Raw genomic sequence first — 8,110 nt, forward strand, 5'->3', positions numbered from 1 at the left:
TGGAGGCAGGCAAACCTTGTCCTACACTGGAGGAGTGTAGGCCTCTGTTGTTAGCCCTGGCCATGGAGGATATGGAATGGAAAGAAGTCCACCTAACCTTCTCAGTAGGGAAGTTGGATACAGATATCGCGGGACGACAGTTCAGCGAGAGTCTTCCGAAACTGTCAGACTTTCTCTTGCGTAGGGAGCAAGAGACGAAGGAGAGACTAGCGGCATCCCTATCCCTACAGAACTGCATGGAGATGTGTGCAGGCCTAAAGAGCACCCCAGACATGAACATGGTCATGGCCAAAATGCACATGGCCACCTTAGTAAAGGACCTGTACGACTTTATGAAAGCCAGGAGAGCATGTAGAGAGTTCATGTTTGCTGCAGCAACAGTAAAACACGAACCCAGGAAGTTGATAGCTTCCAGTATCTGGGCCAAAGACCTCTTCCCAAATAAAGTGGCAAGGAGGTAATTGACAGAGCCGCCACGGAGAATAGGAACCTTCTCCAGAAGTAGGGCATGTCATCTAAACGTAAGTCTTCCTCGGATGCGGGTCCCCAACCTAAGAGGAAGACCAAGAGACCCAGACTACCCTCTCGGCCTGCCCAACAACAACATCCCACAGCCATCATGACCGCGGTGCCCCAAGTGGTTGCTCAACCACAAACCACATTCCAGATGGTGCCTCAACAGCTGGTTGCCCAGTCACCAGCATTCAACCCCGGGTTCGAGAGGCAAACCACTACCTTTCGTCCCAAAGGTAGAGGCTCCAGACGGGGCTCCTCAAAACACCCCTCACGAGATAAGGGAGGACGCGGTCAGGGAGGTAAATACTCTGGACAATCGAAGCAATGAGATGCTTCAGGTAGGAGGGAGGCTCCAACAATTTCAGGATCGTTGGACCTTCGATCCCTGGGCCCACAGCCTAATCAAGAACGGACTTGGATGAAGCTGGAGCAAGCCTCCACCATCATTTCCTCAATTCTTCCAACACTCCACCCCCTCTTTGGAAGAATATACCCTAGAACTATTGAGCAAACAGGTAATAAGGAGGGCAAAGTCCATCAAATTCTAGGGAAGGCTGTTTTGTGTTCCCAAGAAGGACTCAAACAAACTCAGAGTCATTCTGGACTTGTCGCCATTCAACAAGTATATTGAGAACAGCAAGTTCAGGATGTTAACCCTTCAGCACATAAGGACCCTGTTACCAAAAGGGGCGTACACAGTCTCAGTAGACCTGGCAGATGCTTACTGGCATATTTCAGTCAACAACCCCCCTCTCCTCCTACCTAGGATTCAACCTACAGAAGAAAAAGTGTCTTCAGAGCCATGCCCTTCAGACTAAACATAGCCCCAAGGATCTTCACGAAACTTGCAGACGCAGTCGTTCCACAACTAAAGATGTTTAGTAATCAGAAGACAGATAAACATTGGTAATTTTACGAATATGCTCACTTCCGGTGATACTCTAGGCAAGATTTTTCTTGGCACTTTAATCCCTCATACATACTTATAATGAGAATGTCTGATAATAGATGGATATGAAGATTAACTGAATGGGTCCCTAGATATTTCAAAAGAAGCAAGGGAAGGAAGACCATAAACAGATGGGAGTTGAAGGACATGTCTGAGGCATTTCTCCTGCACTGGACTAGTTACGGCTGATGATGATGACATACCTCGCACTATATATTTGTCTGGTACCATTACTTCTCCACAACCATAGTTATTCTGCTTCTGTGAAATATGCCTTTACATGTCACTCCCATTATCTTGTAATTTATATTATTCTTAGCTTCCTCGAAGAGAGTGGGATTTGTTTTTCTTAAATGTGTACTGTGCAGTATGTTGACCAGTAGCCTACTCTACCATATCACAAAAGACTGTTTTGACCTTATTGGTAACGTCTCTGCCTGGTGGTCAACAGACGGGGTTTCGAGTCCTGCTCATACTTGTTAGGTCCTTTAGTGTCTGCAACCTCACCATCCTTGTGAGCTAAGGATGGGGAGTTTGGGGGACCCTATAGGTCTACCTGCTGAGTCATCAGCAGCCATTACCTGGCCCTCCCTGGTTCTAGCTTGCTAGCTTGGGTGGAGAGGGGTCATGGGCACTGATCATATGATATATGGTCAGTCTCTAGGGCAATGTCCTGCTTGTTGGTGCAATGTCACTGTTCCTTGCCGCTGCTATTCATGAGTAGCCTTTAAACCTTTAAAAGGGATAGCTGCAAGACAGAGCATCTAATAGACAGCAAGGAAGGTGTCTTAACTGACTGCATATTTTATGATGCTGAATTCTGACAAGGGATTTTTCTTTTTGTATTTTGATTTTGTTACTTTTCTTAAATCATTTTATTTTCATTGTTCATTACTTCTCTTGTAGTTTATTTATTTCCTTAGTTCCTTTCCTCACTAAGGTATTTTTCCCTTTTGGAGTCCTTAGGTTTATAGTATCCTGCTTTTCCAACTAGGGTTGTAGCTGAGCTGATAATGCTGATGATATTGATAATTTATATAGCACCATTAAAAAGTGGCAAACATTATATAAACAGTGAGTCTTTAAGATCAGTGTGGGAAATTTTACATTCCTTATAACCTCATGCTTGGTACTAATGAAACTTTTTATATCATTAGCCTTTGAATAGTGTTAACCTTCCCTGAGTTATGTTGTAAGGAAGAGTAATGAGAAATTCACGCCTAACAGTCAAAACTGTGCTCATACAGATACTGACTTAGTTACCAGTACCTTGAATTCAAGAATTTGTAAAATCAGCCTATAATGTACTTTTAGGATAGTCAGGAATGCCCCTCATTTTCAATATGTCCAACTTTCATTATTGAATAAATTTTATGCTTTTGTGATAATACTAATAGTTTGATAATAAACAATGTCCTTCATTTTTTGCGGGTACTTGTGATGTTTATATCTCTCTACTCTGGTTTCTGATGTTCTTGTAAAGTAAAAGAATATTAGTCATCTATACTGTTTTAATAAGATTAATTCAAAAGAATCTGCTATCGTTGGTTTTCAATTTGCATTCTCATGGCTAAAGTTAGGCATACAGTTCTGTAATGTCGTTTCTTGCCTTTGCCTTGTAATTTGACATTGATTGTTGCATGCTTGGTGATGATGCAGATGAAAAATTATTATTGTTTCGAGCCTATGTGCTCAGTATTATACTTTTCAGCACAGTTAATCCCATAGAAATACAGTTGAATGATTATGTGTACAAATGCTATTTACTGTACAGTCGTCGTCGGCGCCCACTCGTGTCCAAGTATTGGGTTCTGTCGTTAGCCATCAGCCTCCTGAGAAAGAGATGAAGAAGGGTGGAGGAAACGACAGAATGCCAGTAGCTGGGTATATTGTTTGGGTGGTCGTGGCTTTGCAACGGCCACGCACACACACATGGCCCACACCGTTTTCACCGCGGCTCAAGACATATGAGACAGGCTGCTTCTCCGATGTTGGTTGCATCGGGCTGCCGGGTTCTTGTTATGTCAAGGCCCGCCTTGTTGCCTGCCCGACAGGCATTGCCCTCTTCCGCCGGCGCTGGGAAGCTCCCCCTGTACAGTACATATACATAATATACTCAACAGATGCACCATTCAGTATTATCCTGCTGGCTGTCATTTAGAATTATATATATTACTGTACAGTATATGGTTACTGTCTTACATTAATGGTATTTTTCAATCAATGTACTGTAGGCCTGCCAAGGTATTATTGTAGCAGCCAAGAGAGTGGTTGACTGAGGATAAAAGTGATCTTAAGTATTAAGTCATGAAGTCATGTATGATAAGATCACCACTTGTCAGACTGCTTCTCAGGCTACTGTTGTTGATAACGACAAAACCAAGACAAAGTCACTTCCTGTTAAGGAGGTTCGTGAAGCATTCAACCTCATTGAACTTACTGACCAACCCAAGTAAAACAGGAAATGGTCATTTGATATCTTGATTACCTTCTGTAAGGCAAGAACCATTATCTCAAGGCTTTAGTGGGATATATTTATCTGTTTGATTAGACTAGGATCTCTTCAGGGTTGCTCCCCTCGTAACAACATGCATCACAATCAGGTAACCTGTAGCCACAAGCCAGTAAAATGTGCATCAGTATCATTCCAATGTCATACTCTGTTTCTGCTGAGTCAACCATACATCCTTTGGATATTCTCGGATTCTATCATACCTTACACTCCTCGAAGCTCCTGCCTGTGATGTCCCAGGGCCACTTGCATGCATGTAGGGGTAATATTTTTTAAATTACCCCTACCACTGAAAATTTTAACTTACAGTATACATAGTGAGGTGGCCAATTTGGTAAGTGTTTAAGTTACTCCTTGGTACCATGTTGAAATATTTGAATAAGAAACTGAGAAAGAGGTATACATAGTTGCTTTAAAAGGTAACTCATTTTATCTTATAGATTTTAACCCTTTTGCGATTCCAACGATGTCATATTATATTAGGCAAGTTTCCTCCTTTTAGATTCCATTGATGTGAGTGAGTGATGTTGAGCTAGAATTGCCACGAAAATGAGTGGAGAAAAGTATCAACTTTCATATTAGTAAAGAAAAAGAATTCTAGAGCATACATAAAAAAAAAATACAGAAGACAGTAGCTAATGTAGCCTATACTTCTACTGTATTATTATTATTATTATTATTATTATTATTATTATTATTATTATTATTATTATTATTATTATATTATTATTATTATTATTACTTACTAAGCTACAACCCTAGTTGGAAAAGCAGGATGCTATAAGCCCAGGGGCTCCAACAGGGAAAATAACCCAGTCAGGAAAGGAAACAAGAAAACATAAAATATTTTAAGAACAGCAACAACACCAAAGTAAATATTTTATACATGAACTATAAAAACTAACAAAAGAGGAAGAGAAACAAGATAGAATAATGTGCCAGAGTGTTGGCCTACCCCCATTCCTGCTTCTTTCTTCCATCTTGCTGTCCATTCTCTTAACTTTTGATTCATACTGTAGGGGTTTGCCAAATTGCAAATCCATTCTAAACTATATGATGTAGACTACAGCAAATACAGAAGTTATTGAAATTACAGCAAGTGCATTTGATGAAAATCTTTTTTGGCCTCAAGCCATGACGTCCTGATGGAAGGTTCCTTCAGTAGCTTCCTGAGGGTATATATGACTACCTTCCATCAGGACGTCATGGCTATCTCACCCAAAAATAGATTTTTCGCTTCGCTCAAAATTCGTTTATATAGTGGAGCCAGTTTACTCATAAATAAGGGAAATATTTCATTGTTTAAACGACTTATTGAAGATTTGAATGAAGAGTTAATTATTGAATAGTATAGGCAAAATTTTGGGAACTGTGCAATATGAAAAATAGAAAATGTCATGGCCTATCTAGACACTGAAGTTTATAAGGCATAAAAGGATAAGTAAAAGTTTTAAGAGAATTATATTTTCATTGAAAGAATATGAGGAATTACGTGATATCAATACCTCCATGTGCCATAAAGATTGAAAAATATTATCAACATGATAACAAATAGCATGAATGGGCTTCATAGACGTTCAGATTTAGATTCTCTCTCTCTCTCTCTCTCTCTCTCTCTCTCTCTCGAAAAAAAAAAAAAAAAAAAAAAAAAAAAAAAAAAAGCTATAAAAGCATAAACTGAACCATTTTTCTTCAGATATTTACTAAACTTTAAAGAGCTCTCTCTCTCTCTCTCTCTCTCTCTCTCTCTCTCTCTGGAAAAAGCTATAAAGGAGCATAAACTGAAAGCCATTGCTCTTCAGATATTGACTAAACTTTAAAGGTCTCTCTCTCTCTCTCTCTCTCTCTCTCTCTCTCAGGAAAAAGCTATAAAGGAGCATAAACTGAAAGCCATTGTTCTTCAGATATTTATTAAACTGTAATGGGCTTCATTCTCTCTCTCTCTCTCTCTCTCTCTCTCTCTCTCTCAGGAAAAAGTTATAAAGGAGCATAAACTGAAAGCCATTGCTCTTCAGATATTGACTAAACTTTAAAGGCCTTGTCCTTCTCTCTCTCTCTCTCTCTCTCTCTTCTCTCTCTCTCTCTCAGGAAAAAGTTATAAAGGAGCATAAACTGAAAGCCATTGCTCTTCAGATATTGACTAAACTTTAAAGGGCTTCTCTCTCTCTCTCTCTCTCTCTCTCTCTCTCTCTCAGGAAAAAGTTATAATGGAGCATAAACTGAAAGCCATTGCTCTTCAGATATTGACTAAACTTTAAAGGGCTTGTTCTCTCTCTCTCTCTCTCTCTCTCTCTCTCTCAGGAAAAAGTTATAAAGGAGCATAAACTGAAAGCCATTGCTCTTCAGATATTGACTAACTTTAAAGGGCTTCTTCTCTCTCTCTCTCTCTCTCTCTCTCTCTCTCTCTCTCAGGAAAAAGTTATAAAGGAGCATAAACTGAAAGCCATTGCTCTTCAGATATTGACTAAACTTTAAAGGGCTTGTTCTTCTCTCTCTCTCTCTCTCTCTCTCTCTCTCTCTCAGGAAAAAGTTATAAAGGAGCATAACTGAGAGCCATTGCTCTTCAGATATTGACTAAACTTTAAAGGGCTTGTTCTTCTCTCTCTCTCTCTGCTCTCTCTCTCTCTCGTCTCTCAAAAAAAAGCTATAAAGGAGCATAAACTGAAAGCTTTGCTCTTCAGATATTTACTAAACTTTAAAGGATTCTTAAATCTCTCTCTCTCTCTCTCTCCTCTCTCTCTCTCTCTCAGGAAAAAGTTATAAAGGAGCATAAACTGAAAGCCATTGCTCTTCAGATATTGACTAAACTTTAAAGGGCTTCTCTCTCTCTCTCTCCTCTCTCTCTCTCTCTCAGGAAAAAGTTATAAAGGAGCATAAACTGAGAGCCATTGCTCTTCAGATATTGACTAAACTTTAAAGGGCTTGTTCTTCTCTCTCTCTCTCTCTCTCTCTCTCTCTCTCTCTCAGGAAAAAACTATAAAGGAGCATAAACTGAAAGCCATTGTTCTTCAGATATTTATTAAACTTTAAGAGGCTTCTCTCTCTCTCTCTCTCTCTCTCTCTCTCTCTCTCTTTCTCTCTTTCTCTCTCTCTTCTCTCTCTCTCTCTCAGGAAAGAAGCTGCTAAGAGTATAAACTCAAAGTCATTGCTTTTCAGATATATGATCAAACTTTAAGTGGCTTGTTCTCTCTCTCTCTCTCTCTCTCTCTCTCTCTCTCTCTCTCTCTCTAGCCGTTTAAGATATCACGGTAAAGCCTGAGTACAATGATTCAGGGCAGGGCTGCCAAAACGTGGAATTTACGTCATCGATACGGCCAATCTGCTCCACATCTTGATCAAGTGTGTAATGTGAAATCCGAGTGGATAAATTCCACACTTTGTAAAGAGATGATGTATGTCGATTAAAATGTAATAAAAAGTAATAAATAATGAACACGAGTGTTTTATTATTTATTTTCCCCGTGATATCTATATAAAAATTACAATATTTGTAAAGTCTATGAAAGTGTGGATGCTATGGAACTAGGAGGCTCAGTGGAGTCCAGCGCTTGATGTTGCAGACTCACTGATAGACTGATTCTTGAATCAGTGTTGAGGGAATTAATTGCAATTGCCGCACAACAGTTGCCTTTTGACGAATTGATTCGTCGTCTCAAGAAAAATCCTCCTCAGTTCAATATAATGTAACACAAACGTTATCAAGTGAGACTTAGTGAGGTGAAACTGGGATTAATCAGCGACACCTCTGAGGCTGAGCGTGGGAGAATCCGGCAGCCCTGATTCAGGGTACTACATGGCCAGTATTAATCTAGTTTGTGTGCTGTGTACGTACACTTCTATCTACACACTTACTGTCACTATTCTGACATATTTAAAGTGGCTAGTTAACAGTGGTTTTCCTGCTACTACTTTTCCAAGGTAAGTAATGAAAGAAATATATGTTTCCGGCGTTTTAAGATTCCAAAGTAAGAAGAATATATCTTTGGTGACAAAGATAGGAACTTGAAGCAAATTCTTTAACTGATGTGTACATCAAATCCTTTATAAATAGACCATTAACTTTTATTTACTTTTTAGGCGTAGTACAGTATACAGAATGGATTAATGGTTGTGTATGCATGTTTAGTGGCATT

This window comes from Palaemon carinicauda, chromosome 8, assembly GCF_036898095.1.
Source record: "Palaemon carinicauda isolate YSFRI2023 chromosome 8, ASM3689809v2, whole genome shotgun sequence".
In the NCBI taxonomy this organism is placed as follows: domain Eukaryota; kingdom Metazoa; phylum Arthropoda; class Malacostraca; order Decapoda; family Palaemonidae; genus Palaemon; species Palaemon carinicauda.